This window comes from Diabrotica undecimpunctata, chromosome 9 (genome assembly GCF_040954645.1).
Source record: "Diabrotica undecimpunctata isolate CICGRU chromosome 9, icDiaUnde3, whole genome shotgun sequence".
In the NCBI taxonomy this organism is placed as follows: Eukaryota; Metazoa; Arthropoda; class Insecta; order Coleoptera; family Chrysomelidae; genus Diabrotica; species Diabrotica undecimpunctata.
The window spans coordinates 128651332-128668674 of NC_092811.1; the positions used below are offsets into that span (position 1 = coordinate 128651332).

At 32.3% G+C, this 17343-nt stretch overlaps 1 long non-coding RNA gene across 1 annotated transcript; it reads left to right on the top strand.

Annotated features, from left to right (window-relative positions):
- The first annotated feature begins 12810 nt into the window (after positions 1-12810).
- LOC140450014 (uncharacterized) lies at positions 12811-17343 on the top strand. Its single transcript, XR_011951934.1, has 2 exons — positions 12811-13123; positions 17054-17343. It is a non-coding gene; the product is annotated as an uncharacterized lncRNA (long non-coding RNA).

Sequence of the window (17343 nt, forward strand, 5' to 3'; positions counted from 1 at the left end):
ACATTTTGCCCTATTCTATCTCGTCCCTTTTGTCTGTTGATGCACATGTATTTGGTTTTCTCTTCGTTTACCCTTAAACCAGAAACAGGGCTGAAGTATTGCATCTAACTTTGGCTTCAGTGGATATTATTAAAGAGATTAAGGACTTGGAGGTTATGATGATCATTTTCTGATCACTCCTATATCAAATTGTGGATTCCTATAACGGAGTTGGCAATGTAGGTGTCGCGGTTCGTAAAGAAAACGGATTGATAATACCAGACCAGGCTTGAGAATATGGTGCCGAGCAGCGGGAGTCTGCAGCAATAGATCTCCTTACCTGATGATACTGACGCTGTGGTGGAAGGAGTTCTTTAGTACACGAAGTTAGCCTGGGAAGAAGCTTATCCTCTTAGCTAAGTTGGTAAAAAGCCAGGTAACCCATGGTGGATTGAAAATCCAACTGATCTGAGTTTCGCATCAGTAAAGTATGGAGTAAGACCAAGTGGCTAGGCTACGAAGAGAGAATATAAAAAAGAAATACGCTTTCCTCGAAGGAGTGATCTTGAAGGGAATTTTTCAGCGGCAAAAACTCTGAAGATTCTTAAACATGATCCTAATGAAAACTTAACTAACTTGTTTTTTTTTTTAATCTTACTCAGCTTGTTATCACTAAATGCCTAATAAATTATTATGGAAATAATTGATGGATTCGACCGTTACTTGATGGAAATTCATTTTATGTAACAATAAAACACTGAAAACTTTGTTTTCAAACTTCCACAAAATTTATTTTAAATTCTTATCACTACAGCTGTTTCGGCTGATTGCCTTTCTCAAGTGATCTGTTTTTCGTATGGGTTTACACTTTATAGTCTCTAATGAAATAGGTTGAGGAGGGGAGAACTGTTTGTCTCAAGCTGGTCATTCAGAATTATATCTGTGTTTTTTAATTTGTTGATTTCCCTGATTTGTTGATTTGTTGAATATCCATTGTTTACTGCTATTTGCTTAATGATATTTAATTCTGTCTCAAAATTGTATTTTGAAATAGGAATTGCTGTTAATCTATGTAACATACTATGATAGGCTGCCAGTTTATGTTGTGTGGGAAGTCATGTTTGTTTTTAAGTCTGGTAATTTTTAAATCTAAAAAATTTATGGATTGATTTTGTTCTGTTTCTATTGTAAATTCAATATGACTATGAAGAGAATTAATATACGATAAAAATTGGTCGAGTTGCCTGTTAGTTCCTGTGAAACATACCAGTACATCGTCTACGTATCTCCACCAATATAAAAACTGTTTGAATATGGGATGTTTTAAAATCTTTGTCTCTAGATGATCCATAAAAATATCTGATAGCAATGGGCTTAGAGGATTGCCCATTATAAGTCCTGCACTGTTATTTGTATATAATTCATTATTAAATTCAAAGTAGTCCTGGTTTATGCAAACTTCAAGAAGATGTAAAATTTCAGATGTAATGATTGGATTTGTACTATTTTGGTCTAAAAGGTTTTTTACTAGAATAAAAGTTTCTGTGGGAGCGATACTAGGAAAAAGATTTTTTACGTCAAATGAAATTAATCTGGAGTTGTTAGGTAACTGAAAATGTTGTATTTTATTAACTAGTTCTATTGTATTTTTTATGGTAAATTTAGGTGAAAATTTAGTGTGTTCTAAAACAATCTCTAGCAGTTTTTTTGAAAGTTTATATGACGGAGCTGTATTAAAAAACACTACAGGTCTTATTGGGTGATCCGGTTTGTGTAGTTTAATGAAAGAGTATAATTTAGGAGGTTGTGGGTTCATGATACTGAGGTATTTCTGTTCTATTGGATTTACTATTGATTTTGAATTTTCTAACGCTAGCTTAATTTGTTTTTGATACTTTTCTGTGGGATCTTTGTGTAACGTTTCAATGTTTTGATTATTTAAAAATTCTATTGTTTTGTTATTATATTCTATTTTATCTATAGCAATAGTAGTGTTACCTTTGTCTGCTTTTGTAAACACTATGTTGTTTTCTATTGATTTATTTTTAATTGAAATGGCTGTTTTATTCTCTTTGTAACAGGAATTTTAGGTTTCACTACACACATCTGTAATAGATTTTGCAATTATACTTTTTTCAATATTGTTAGCAGTTTTGTTTAATGCTACTTCACATTCTACACCTAAATATTCTAAAGTTTTCTGATTATTATGTTGGGGCAAGTTGTGTTTAAATCCTTTCTCTAAAAGTTGTATATTATGGAAATGGCATTTTATCAGATTAACTTCATAATAAATGCATTTCAATGCAGTTATTTACAAGTTATTTTCAACAATTTTTTCTTTTAAAAAAGTGAATTAAATATTTACTACATACAATACTACACATAAATATTTTTAAATGAGATAACGATAAAAACTACTTTAATAGCAATAAAAAAGACTTTTAAAGCTTACCTTTAAAACAAAATCTACGAATAATTTTATCTTCTGTTCGGATTGTCTGTATCAGCATCCAATACTCGCTAACTGGCTCTTCTCTGCATCCTTTCGACCATAGTTCACGTAAATCACTCCGGATATCTTCTGATCCCGGCGGCGACCAACTCATTCTGACATATATACACACCATCACAAAACAGTTTCTATTAGTTATCCATTAAATTGTCTAAAGAGAGAATTTTGATGATTCCTAATCAATAGTTGTACTGTTATTATGTAATTTTGTTGCATGTTGGCGATTACATTTCTCGTCTCTTCGTTGATCTTTTTTATCCCACTTCTTCATTTCCACTTCCTTCTTCATATCAAAATTCCTATCTTAGACAACTTTTTGGAATCACCTGGATCAGCCTCGAACAACTTACCCAAGAATCTCGAAAGACTCACAGATTAGTCACCCTTATTGACCCAGAAACTGTCCATGACCCTATCTCACAATTATCAAAATCGCACTCCAACTCTCACACTGTGGAGTCCCTACTTTTAATGAATATTTCAATATTTGATCTTAAATTATTTTATCAGTAATTTTGTATTTAGTTTTATATTATTTAAACTTTTATGTATCTCATATCTCCACCACAAACATACTCCTACCTTTACCGATAATAACGACCGGACATAGTTTTGGAGACACGCCACTGGATGCTGTAAGAAAGAGAAGATTTGTTAACACATACAGATGTTTTGAATTAGCTACATTTAAAAAAAGTTGGAAATGTGCATCGGTCAAACATACAAGAATTTAAAATTAAAAATTCTCAAATAATCAAAAATAGAAACAAATTGATGAAAAATAAACCAGAGAGAAATATGATTTTATAAGATGTAAGAGTTTCCAGAAGAACTAATTGTTGAAGTCATCATTGCTTATTAAGAACCAAGATCACATTTGGTGTAGGGAGGCCAGGCGAGCAAATGGTAAAACAAGTTGCTTATTTAAGATCTTGTTTTGAAAACCAATGTGAGACCTATGCTTTACATCTCACCTCTAGACGAAAAAAATCTCTGCATGGTAAGGATCCCAATGAAGTCAATCATGACTACATCGATTGTTGATTTCCTTGAATAAATAGACAAACATAGAAGGCTAAATAAAATAATTCGAAAGAAAGATCAAGTCAAAAAAAAAGGTATAAGAGTTATGAGAGAAAGGTATAAGAGAAATGATAAGAAGCAAGGGATCCTCTGCAAGAATATGTGTGTACCCCGGAGGTAAAGGACACTATGTCCATTTTTATCGAAATTTAGGTTATTGCACTTTTGAATATAAGTTTTCTGGCTCTACACATGGGTAAAGCATACTATGTCCAGAGACAATTTTACGGCAAGTTACCGACTTTTTAATAAACACCAAGTCCACTTCCACTCAGAGGTAAACAACACCATGTGGACTTGGTGTTGTTTACCTTTACTATATGTGTGCACCGTCATTTACCATCCGGACATAGTGTTATGTACCCTTGTACACTTCCCGTCATATAAAAATGGTACACTTTTTTCCCAATGTAAACCAGTATTCAGACCAGAGATATATAAGAGAGCCTCTCTTACATATCTCTGGTTCAGACTGGAGACAATGGTTCGTGAAACAATTCATTGTTGCCATCACAGATAACGGAATTGCACTTAATCTAAACAAAAAAAATAACGTTCAAAAATGTGTTTAGATAAATATTATTTTTATTATTAACAACAAAAAACGATATCTAATAAATTTAATAACCAGAGAGACGGTTGAGTTAATGTCCACAATGTTTGAAGAATTTTTTAATAATGGAGATATGACAAAATACTATTATTTCAGCAGTTTCGAATTATAATACATATATTTAAATTCCACACTTGTTCACTGTAAAAGTTATTCATTTTGTATTAATTTCAAATTAAATTTTTAATTTTTCCAGTGTGTTTTATTTATTCTAGTATGCCACAACTCAATACAGTTTTTTGCTACACTTTACGAGAAACGAATGACAGCTCTCGATTTGAAATTAAACATAATAATTTAAAGTCATGTCTAAATTTTTTATTTTTTAACATTATTTAATTAAAATATTTTCATAAATTATAATAAAACAAGGTTCAAGTAATTCTTTTAGCTGGTTTGATATAATATATTCGTTATAAGAAAGAAGTTGACAAAAATGATAATTTGTTTGGAGATGAAAATTCGTATATTGATAAACTCTATGAGCCTGTAAGTGGTGAAAGCTCAGAATCGGACGACAATGATATGAGACGTATAAGTAACCCAGCGAAAACAAAGGAAAAAGAGAAAGCTATTATTACTCCTACGATTATTGGGGCAATAAAAAAATCTTCTCCAGGACGATTTATCCCTAAGCAGTGATGCAGGCAATTTCAATGAACATAATGAGGTTCTTTTAGAAGAAGAGAAAAGTGTTAAAAGAAAGGTACAAAATATAACTGCAAAAAGTGCAAACAAAAAGGTAAAAAACGTGTAGTAAATGAACAAAATTGGACCTGTAATGTTCGCAAACGAAAAATAGCTGGTGGGAAAGAGTGTCTCAGTAAAAGAGGAAAAGACATGCCTGCAAAAATGTTAAAGACTCCTTGCATGTGTCACATGAAATGCTCTGAAAGATTGACAGAATACGAAAGACAAAAAATTTTCAACTCATACTGGACTGAGACAAACGTTTCAGATCTTAAAAAGCAATTTATCTTCTCATGTATCGACATCCAACCTACTCTTCGATCAAGAAAAAAAGATCTAAATTCTACCAAATCTAAAAATAATAAACTACACTACCGTTTTACAGTGAATAATCAGCTATTGAAGGTGTGCAAGTTTATGTTTTTAAACACACTTTGTATATCTAATTTAGTAGTAGTAAATATGTTGAAAAAAATTGAGCCAGGAGGTTTAATAAAAGCTGATCAAAGAGGTAGACACACGCCAACCAATAAAACTCCTACCGAAACCATAAATAGTATATATCAACATATTAAATCATTCCCAAAATACGAGAGTCATTATTCCAGAGAAAGGAGTAAGAGAGATTATCTGGGCACAGAACTTACAATAGAAAAGATGTATCAACTGTACATTCATGAATGCAATGAAAGACATGTAGATCCAAAGCTCAGAGCAAAAAAGTGGTTGTACGCAGATATTTTTAATAAAGACTTCAAGTTGTCGTTTAAACCGCCTGAAAGAGACATTTGCGAAACATGCAGTACATTCACCGCTCAATTAAAAAATAATCTTACTGCAGATGAACTAACCAGTGTATAGGCTGATCATGATGCTCACCTAATTGAATCTAAAACTCGGTATAACTTAAAACAATTGGACTTTATAATAGCTAAAGAGTCACCAAAATACAAAGTACTATCTGGTGATTTGCAAAAATGTTTGCCTTTACCACTAACAAACAATTGTATTAGTTTCTACAAAAGGAAGCTTTGGACATTAAATTTTACATTACATGATGCCAGTGATTCTTCTGTACAATGTATAATGTGGGACGAATCGAAAGGGGCCCGAGGTGCAAATGAAATTGCCTCGTCAATTTTGAAATGGGCTGACAATACAATTCCAGGTAGTCAAGTAGAGGACATCACTCTTTGGACCGATAACTGCTATGGACAAAATAAAAATATAAGTGCTATTATATAATAAATATTATAATGTGCTATTTTTGGATACTGCAAATAAAGACGATCACTCAAAAGTGTTTACTGAAAGGGCACACACATATGGAAGCACACACTGTTCATGCTTTAATCGAAAGAAAAAGGAAGAAACTCTCCAACTTGGCCATTTTAACACCATGGGACTGGCAACAACTAGTTAGGCAAACATCAGGTAAATACACAGTGCACAATATGGAACTTGCAGATTTCAAAAACTTCAAAACGCTGTTCAATAAGAAATTGTCATCTAATCCTCCTTTTGCCAGTAGAAAAAAAAATGTTAATAAAGACCCTGTTCTACTGTCAACACTGGAAAGTTCTTTTATAAGACCGATTTCAATAATCAAAATATGTATGAAGTGGATTTCATGAGGTATCGAAGACAGCAAGTAACGTTTTCAGCCCAATTAAATCAAATCTCAGTAATCCCATTACCAATCACAAAACAAAAGTAGGTACAATGACTTAATTGCACTACTGCCTTTTGTTCCGTCAGTTTGTCATGCGTTTTATCAAAATTTAACACATAGCGATGTAGCCACAAACGATTACCCACAAGTAGATGAAGATGATATGGAGCATCTGTAACAATTTTGAAAATTGTCGTCTATAATTTTATTTAATTATTATAACATTATAATATTTACCTCTAATAAAATAATAGTATAGGCTGTTTAATGTGTTTGTATTGTTTATTTCGTAAAGACCTTAACATGCAATGCCACATTATTTAAAAAAGTTGTTAGAGGTAAACAACACTATGTCCAACTACACATTAAAAAAAAAAATTTAAATAATGAACGGTAAACCTCAGGTATATAACACTTCATGGAATGAAAGACGATTATACACACCACAATAATAATATATTAATCTTGGTTAAATATAAGAAACATTGGAGTATTTGCTGATTAAAATTTTAAAAAATTTGAAAACTGCTCTCCTGAAAAAGTAAGAAAATGGACATAGTGTCCTTTACCTCCGAGGTACCGATGTATTATCTAAATCACTAAATCGACTAAATAGTTACTGAGTATTTAATATCAGTCAAACAATAAGTAGATCTTTACCCAATACGTTTACCTTGAACAAAAATCTAAAATAATGAAATGAATTGATATAATGAGTTAATCCAGAATTATGAAATAAACATCGGTGCCTACATAATTACTATGTACTTAATTAATGTTAAATATTAAAATAAATTGAATCATAAAATTAACATCACTCTGTAACTGCCAAAAAATCAACTGTTTAAATAATTTTGCTTTCATTTCTTCACTTTCCTTTTCTATTATAAAGTTCTAAATTAAAATATATTTTATTGTCCAATATTTGTATGCAAATCACATTAACAAAGGAAGAGTATATATTTTCAGGATGCATTTATATCGATGCAAACGCATTTCCAAGAATTGGACGCTGGCTAGACTGCTGTATCTACTATGTTATAAAAAAACTGTAATATTTGCAATGAAATTTAATAAAAATACAAAAGTATTTCAATAAAAATTCACTATAAGAACGAAAAATGATTATTTTGTAAAGCTAAATCAAGTATTTATCAATTAAAAAAATTAATTAAAATCCTTTGTAAAAGATATATATTATTTTAATTTTATATTTTATATTATATTTATCAATTGTCTTAACAATAAATAGGAAGATAATCACTAGAAATATATAATTTAATGTTACAATGTACCCTACAATTAAATATTTCGATCACTTACCTCTTAGAAAATCAGAGTAGATATGAATATGGAAAGCCGGTATTGTTAACGCCATTTTCAATTCACTTTATAGTACTTTTCGACCCATATAACAATCAAATTAACTCATTTATTGCCTTATTTAGCATAATTAAGAGACAACCGCATATTATTGTCTTTTTACTATGTATACCTACTACAATTTATAATTAAAATAGCCGGGTTAATTTTCAAATTTAAACTAGAATAACCAAAATGCCGGTGCAAATCGCGAAAAGAAATCTGTAACAAGTTAACTGAGCTAGCGGGACGATCGAATGACGCCGAAGTGAATTTCCGCCGAATACCGATTGCTATTGATCTTCAATTGTTATCCAGTGTTAACTTGTATTTTTATAGTTTTTTTGTATATGCATTTTTATATTATTTAGACCAATTTAAACGAATGGGTAGTACTTTAATGCATTCAAAAAATATTTTCACGGAAGATAGATGGCGCCAGAATTCTTAGGCATGCAAATATATAAACTAATAACAGATTAATTTTGTTTTTGATATTTTGTTACGAAAATAAAAACACAATAAAGGTTAATAAAAATATAGAATTAATAATTCTTAAAACAGAAATGTTTTAGTCTTTAACTTTTACAGAAGTAGGCAACCAGTATATCGTTTTTGGTCTTTCTGTGTTATTAAAATAGTATTGAATGTTCGTTTAATCTTTGATATAATGATCCGTGTGTTTGTAGATACAAATCGGCTACTCAGCTCTTTCAGATTTAACTTTCTACTCCTATTATAAAAGTCTTCTTCGTCTTATCTATATCTAATCTTATATTTGTACTATATCCAATTTGTCTGTTTGCTTTTGATTGTTTTGTTTGTATTATTTATTATTAATGGCATGCTTTTCTCTTCGTTTATTTCTATCTTCATGGAAATGGAAAACTCTTACAGAAAATAAGGCACTTTAAAAGAACCCAAGGGGATAGATATCCCGACCACACAATTCCTCATAACAGATTGGCAATTTGCGGAACATCAAACTAAAAGACCAAGCGAATGGGTACAATTAAATAAAAATACATTATATAACATTGCTCCTTGCGCTCTGTGCGTTCTAATTTAATTTTTATTTCTCCATTTGTAGGAGCGTCTACGCCTTCACATGAACATGAAGGATGCAAACCTTGTTGCGATGTTCTCACCTTTCAAGTGAGACATCCTCCAACGCAACGTGTCATAGAATCTTGTGTACTACTCTATGTATTACAGAATCTTTATGTGATGCTGGGTATATAAGGGAACAAAGAGTGCAAAATGTGTACTGCCTGAAGATTGTCGCTTCCTCCGAACGCTTCAAGCGTTATTTCTACGAGAACGGTGCATTCTGCAGAAAAAGCGCTCATAAACATTTTTATATCTTCCTATACCACCAAAACGAAAAGACATACACGACTTACGCACGGCTACATAATCTCCAAAGAACCACTACCAATGTGCCAAAGATGCCAAACACCTTTCACAGTCAACCATATAATAATAGAATGTACAGAGCACACCTCAGCCAAGGCGATATTCAAGATACCCAACAGCCTGAAAGAAGCACTGGTTACAAAGTTCAATGAAGTTCTGTCTTTTTTAAATTACTGTAAACTCTATAATAAATTATGATTTAATTTTTATTACATGTACATTGTACCATATTGCTGTAGGGTAGAGGCACCACTTATGGCCACTACCCCAACTATGACCATTTCACTATGATTCGTAGGATAATAAGAATGGCGTCCATCAACCAATAAGCTTGAAGCTGCTAAAATGACAAATAATTATATAGGAAGTGGGAACAGTGACAGAAACCATGGTACAAGACAGAAACCTACCTACTAACTGATCCATTCATTTCATTGTTGATGTTTGAGTGGTAGTGTGTTGCAAGTGCCGAGCTAACTAACAAATTTTCTTAAGAAACATATCTGATATCATCGTTTTAATTCCAATACTATATGATATTTTTTCTTCACTAGAAGTGAGAGGTAAGGTAAATAGACACTTTTTATTTTATATTTCTTATGTTTCATTAGAATTAATAGTATGATATTTGAAAAAATGAAGGTGGCTATAAGTGGAAACCGAAAATCACTATTTACCTACTTATGGCCAATCTGCTGGCCACAAGTAGGTAAACGAAATTCCCTTTTGGCCAGGTTACTTTTCTAAGAATGTAGCATGTTCACATAAATATAGCTATTTTATTTCTTTTAGTGAAAATTCCAAACGCACTTAAGAATAATAAAAGCAGAGTAGAAAAGGTAAGAATACCAAAATTTCAGTACTCACCTTCAAAATTAAATTTAGCATTAAATATCCGAAGGAATGCCTGTGGTCACAGCCAGTCGTCAATTTAAAGTTGCGAGAACTACTTTGCGTAATAAAATATCCGGAAAGTCTCCAAGAGATTCAGTGCACTGTGGATTCGATTCTCACTTGGGAAAAGAGACTGAAGACCTCATAGTCGAATGGGTATTAAATTGTGCAAAGATGGGGTTTCCAATTGATAAAGACCGGTTATTGAGTTCGGTACAAAAACTTGTTCAAGAGTCAAATATTAAAACTCCTTTAATCAACGATCGTCCAGGCAAAAAATGGTATTACAGCTTCCTTAACAGGCACAAGCAATTGTCCCAGAAGAAAGCAGAATACATTCACGGTAGTAGAGGCGCAGTAACTGAAGAGAAAATACGTAAATGATTCGACGAGGTTCGTATGAATTTAAGCGATATGAGTGCTACCAGTGTTTTAGATCATCCAAAAAGGATTTACAATATGGATCAAACAGGTTTTTGTTTAGCTCCAAAAGTGGTACTGTAATTGGACCGCGAGGAAAAAACATCTATGATGAACGAACCTCATCAGATAAGGAAAATGTAACTACGCTTTTCACAGTAAATGCAGAAGGAAAATTCGCTCCTCCTTTGACACTTTTTAAATATGACCGGATTCCGTCCGCTGTATGAAAAGCAGCTCCTAAAGGTTGGGGATTAGGGAAAAGTGAAAGAGACTGGATGACTGTAGAATGTTTTTTTGAGTATTTTTCAAACGTTTTTGTACCCTACTTAAAGCAGTCTTAAATAGAGTTCCCCGTTCTTGTCTTTTTAGATGGACATAAATCCCATCTGACCCTAGATTTAAGTAAATTTTGCAGAGAAAATCAAATAATTTTAATAGCATTGCCCCCTAATGCTACTCATATCCTCCAGCCTTTAGACGTCTCTGTGTTTGGGCCTATAAAACAAAAGTGGAAACATGTTGTTCGAAAATATAAGATAGAAAACAATGGTCAGGAGATTAATAAATCATTTTTACCTATGGCACTGGCTCAGTTGATTGATGATCCAAAAATGACCTCTAATATAATATCGGGATTTAAAGCCACAGGTTTGTATTCTTTTTCAGAAAATAATGTGGACTACAGTAAAATTGTATTGAGAAAACCCGATGTGTTTCAAACTAAAGATATTAATACTGAAGCCACAGTTTTCCTTATATATTTAGAATCAAAAATTGATGTGGTTCTCCTGGACCAATTAAGACAACAAAAAGAAGAAACCATGAATGGGAAGGTAATGTTGAAGATAAATCGCTGTACAATATATGGTTTCAAATAGCAAACGAAGTAGAAATTCAACCAACCGGTTCTGGTGAGAGAAGAATCAGAACCTGATAAGAATGCTCTGAAAATAATGCTTCCAAACATATGTCTCCTGGTATCTACTACAAATGATAATATGATAAATGCTGTGTTTTCGGAGTCTTCGAATTCTGATTATTTAGGCGATCAAGTTCCGACCACATCGACTGCTAGCAATATTGTGATGGATAGCAGTTTTTGCCCAGATAAGGTAGAAGAAGTCAAACGTAATATTTTTTTGCACAAAAACCGATTTCTTCAACAGTATTTTACAATGTGCTCCCGTACCCTCAACAAAAGGAACCGGACTCAAAGAAAAAAAGGAAAAAAGAATACACACCAAGTGTTGTCACATCTGATAAGTGGGTAGATAATCATAAAGAATGCGAGAAACTTAAAAATGATAAAGAAAAACAAAAGCAAGAAAGGAAACAGGCTCGAGAGCATAACAAACAGATGAAGGCACAAAAAAAGTGGAAAAAATGGAACAAAAGACAACACAACTTAAGACGACGAAACCTAAAAAACACGATTTAGATTCAGGCTCTTCAGAAGAAGAACATGAAGACTGGGAAGAAACTGGTAGTAGTGGAGACGATGTTGACTTCATGGAACCAGAACCAGAAAATATTCAAATGTACGATACCGATGATCTCAAATTGGGAGACTTTATGCTTGCCAGATTTAAGTAACTGGGTGTAAGATCGACGACAACATATAAATATGATAAAGATAAGGATAAATATGTATGAGATACAATGAATACAATAGAAAAATGATAAAGAAAGTTCTTAAAGTGGCCTTAAGTGGTGCCTCTACCCTAAGTCATGACTTTTAAAATGTACCTTATTCTCTCTATTTGTATCATAAACCTACCGCTAATAACCCTAGCGGTTGATGCGGATAAATAAAAATAAAAAAAAAACATTTTTGATTCAAAATTATCTCAGCTATATTTTTTATTTGAAACATTTTTTCTATAGCGTACAGATTTTTGCTAAATCGATTTTTTCCATTTTCTCCCCCTACGGAGGACAGTTTTAGGGGGACGCCTGGGGGTAAAAGTGGTAAACTTTATTACATACTTTTTAGAGTCCTAAAATTAATATTCTCAGCAAAATTTAGCTTGTTCGTATGATTTTTAGAGGTTGAGTGGTATTTTCGTCTCCGACGAGTGGAGTAACTTGTTATATTTGCATTCATATCACACAACCATTTGGGTTTTGTTGTTTTTTCATTTTATTCATTTCGCTGTCGCTGAATGCATAATAAATTGTAGTGGAAATTACATTTTATCGATTAAAATTTGTAAGAAATGTAGTCCAATGCAGTTTTTATCCAAACGTATGTTATTTTAGCATAAATATACATTTTAATCAACATATATAAGTGATAGGTTTTCCCCTTTTATAACTGACAATGGTATAAAAGGTAAAACATATTGTTTGTTAACAAAATCAATCGGCAAACGTAAGTGTTTAGGTGGAGTTATCACAAAAATAGTCGAAATGACTAAACTGACCATAACTTGTTTATTTTTGAGTGTATTCGCGCTTCTTGTGCTACCAAGTTTCGGTAAGATGTTTTATGTTTTTTATTTTAAAAATTATTTTCTTATTAATAGCTAGAATAATCGTGTGCCATGAAAAGGCTTTCGACATGACATAACTTGGCAAGATTCGATTTCTTTTTGTACAAAAAGGGGTATTGTTGCATGGTTGGGTTTTTTCTAACTGGTTGCATGAGATTAAATAGGCTTTTGGTAAGATCTGATCGTTTAGAACAACAATCATTAAATGTGCTATATATTTTCCTGTGAAATCAGTGGTTTCGTCAACACACACCTAGAGTGATTGCCACTGATATGTTTTTATAGTATCTATTACTGACGAGTACAACGAGTTGACATGGTTTCTCTTTAGAGTCCTTTCACTTCAAATATTCAATTTACAATATTTTTTTAAAAAAGAAGTTAAGTTTTCATTGGATAATTTTGAAAGCGGTATATTTGAAGTGATTAATACACGGCACAAGTATTCATTAAAAGTATCTTGTTCGTTTCCTTCTTTCGAACTTGACCAAAAAGACTTAGAAACCGAAGCTTGCCATTTTCTCAAGATTTAGTTTTGTCTTTTTTGGCTAAATGTGACGCAGTTCTGATCTGGAATTTCTTTTTACATGCAACCTGCAATAGATTTTTTAATATAAATAAGTAGCACACTTAGAAATTTCCCGTGGTGGGGGGGTTTTGTTGGGCACCCAACAACCCCCCCCCAAGCGGTGTTTTGTTGTTCCCGTTGGGGAAATTTTTTTTATGATGCTACCTCCATTTTGAGTCCTTAAAATTTGTGAGCAACAATGTCGGAGTAGGGCTCTGTGGGGTGTTCAACCCCCAAACCTTCCTCCCCCTGGGTGCACCACTGATATAAATAACTACAGTTAGAACCGATTTTTTTATAGTCTTAAACTAAAGGCATCAACAGAAGAAATTCCATTCAAGTAACTGCACGATTATTGCATGGCAGTCACTGATATTTCAGCAATAGTTAAAATATTTATTTTATAATAAAATATACATAAATCGGTATTCTTCTTTATGTGCCGTTTTCTACCGAAGGTTGGCGACCATCAAACGATAGGTTTCTCTGTTTTGTGCCGCATGTATTATGTTCGCAGCTTTTGGTATTTGAAACCATTCTCTCAAGTTTCTCAGCCAGGATTTCTTCTTTCTGGTCAAACCTCTTCTTCTTTCAATCTTGCCTTCCACGATAAGCTGTAGCAGACTGTACTTATCATTACGGAAAACATAGCCCAGGTATGACGCTTTCTTCCTTTTAACAGTTGTTAACAATTCCACGTCTTTACCCATTCGTCTTAATACCTCTGTATTAGTCACTCTGTTTGTCCAAGGTATTCTCAGTATGCGTCGATACAGCCACATTTCTAGAGCCGCTAACTTCTTTATAGTTGCTGCTGTTAACGTCCACCCTTTAACTCCGTAAAGTAGCGTAGAGAGTACGTAGCATTTCGTGTCAGTGTATTGGGTATTGGTATTATATTAAAATTTAATTCTATTATTCCCGTTTTAATTATGTTAATTTATGCAATCATTAAATTATTCTAAATAACATATCAAATATAGAAAAGTATTAAATATTTAGTACTTACAATTTTGCCACAAATTGAACAATACACTTTGTTCATATCCATTGATAGCTCTTTGTAAGGTTTAATCCAAGTAGCGACAGTAGTTATTATAAAATCAAAATAGTTAACAATAGTTAACTCTAGGATATCATGCTATGGTCTCCGTAATGAACGCACCCTAGTGTGCGTTCATAACGAGGCGCCGACCCTCGGTCGGACCATAGGATGGTGTCAGTATCATCGTCACATAAAATAAATGCATTACTTTAAAAATTCGCAGCGTCCAGTCTAGAGCCAGGTATCGGATCATGGACTTGGACCATAGTATTCCAGCTCCAGCGTAGTATTTTTTCGATTCTCGTCCCTAGTACTCTACGATCGACACTACGAGGTGCCTAGCACCGAGCCTCGCTGCGACCAAATAAATGCATTTTATTTTAAATTCGAGCGTTCACTTCACTGTCAGAGGCTAGGGAAATAAGCAAAAAAGTACCCTGTTTTTGACACTCGTCCGACCAGGCGAACGATAATTGTTTTGAGTAGTATGGTCCTCTGTAGCAAAAACCTATGTGTTTACTGCAGTCGATTTTTTGGACTTAATTAGTTATTAACAAATTAAGATCAAAAAATGGAAAATTTTTGTTTTTTTCGTCTATCAGCAAAAAGTGAAGCATTTTAAACAAATTTTAAAAGAAAAGAAACTTATAAGTTATATAAAAACTTTTAAAATGGCTTTTACTAAATGTTTATATCCATATTTGTTGCTTAGGAAGTTGCAAAATAAGTAAAAAATTTCGGTTTTTTATAAATGTTAATAACTTTTTTGAAAATAAACTTATAACATTTATATTTTATGGAATGCTGTGTCTTATAGTGCTTAAAATATGGTAAAAATTTCAAAGTGATGGGTAAAATAGTTTAAAAGTTATTTTATTTGTTTATCCCAAATTAATTTTTTTTTTGCAACAATATAAGTCAGAAAATTATATAGTTTTAGTAATTGTAATGGTAGTTTCTGGAAGAAAAAGACTTGTTCTATTATCTACATTAAAAAAAAATTTAGAAAATTAATTTTAAATATTGCAAAAACATGTCGATTTTTTGCTTATAAACAATTAGAATAACTTTTTAACCATTTCCTGTAAGAATATTATTTTTTTATATTTAAAAAGCCTGAATTTTTTTACAAATTCAAAAGTAAAAAAAATTGCCCCAAAATAGTTTGGGATAAAGTTAGCCTCTTTTTTTATTTAATTCATAGCAGCTTTGTTGATAACAATTAATAAATCTAAATAGCGTTATTTGAAAGAATATACTTTATAGTTTTAATGTACTAGCTTCTAAAAATATTGCCTTTTAATGGAATGGTCCACAAAGCTTCAAAATGTGTTCTTTAAAATCAGCCGACTTTGAAACTCGCGGGAGCTGAAGGGAGGGGGGAGGAGCTGTTAACTGTATCTCTGGTCCTTTTTTATGTATTTCAACGTTTCTTTTTAAACTTGTATGTACTTTTTGCGTACATTACGAATATGCATTAGTTTCTTAAATAAATTGTCAAATAAACCATCCAATTTGATTAATTTTTTTTTAATAATATTTAAGGTAAGTATTTTGACCGTAAATTTTGATCGTATTTTAAGTACTATAAGATACAGTATTCCATGCAATATAAATGTTATAAGTTTATTTTCAAAAAAGTTATTAACATTTATATAAAACTAAAATTGTTGATTTATTTTGCAACTTCCTTAGCAACAAATAAGGGTAGAAACATTTAGAAAATGCTATTTTGAAAGTTTTTATGTAACTTTTCTTCTGTTCTAAAATTTGTTTAAAATGTTTCACTTTCTGCTGATAGACGAAAAAAGCAAAAATTTTCCGTGTTTTGATCTTAATTTGTTAATAACTAATTAAGTCCAAAAAATCGACTGCAGGAAACATATAGGTTTTTGTTACAGAGGTCCATACTACTCAAAACAATAATTGTCGTTTGCCTGGCCGGACGAGTGTCATGAAAAATTGCTTATTTCCCTGGGCTATCAGTGCTATGATCTAGGCGAGGACACCATGCGATAATCTCCGTAATGAACGCACCCTATTACAAACCCTCGGGCCAGAGGCTCTCGGGTTTGTAACATCGTCGTCCTCTGGGCATAAACATCTATTTAATACCATTGGTACATAAATAACTATTAGGGCACTATATTTTTAGGACCCTGATAATGTTCGATTGAAAATTCATAAGGATTGCATTGCCGTATGTTCGTGTACTCTAAAGTAAAGGAGGGACAGACTATAGTACAAAATTACTCTTAATCCTGTGCGTTGTGTTTTTAATTATTATTTCTCCATTTGTAGGAGCGTCTACGCCTTCACATGAACATGAAGGATGCAGGCCTTGCTGTCCTGATCCCACCTGTCAAGTGAGACGTGTTCCACCGTGTAATAGATTCTGTTCTGTATGTATTCCAGAATCTGTATGTGATGATGGATATATAAGGGATACAAAGAGTGGAAAATGTGTACTTCCTAAAGATTGTCCATAAAAATGCTTGGAAATATGATTATTTATATTAATATACTATTAAAATAATTTGTTTTTTGTTAAATCCATAATTAAAGAAATAAATTTTGTTTTTTTCCTACGA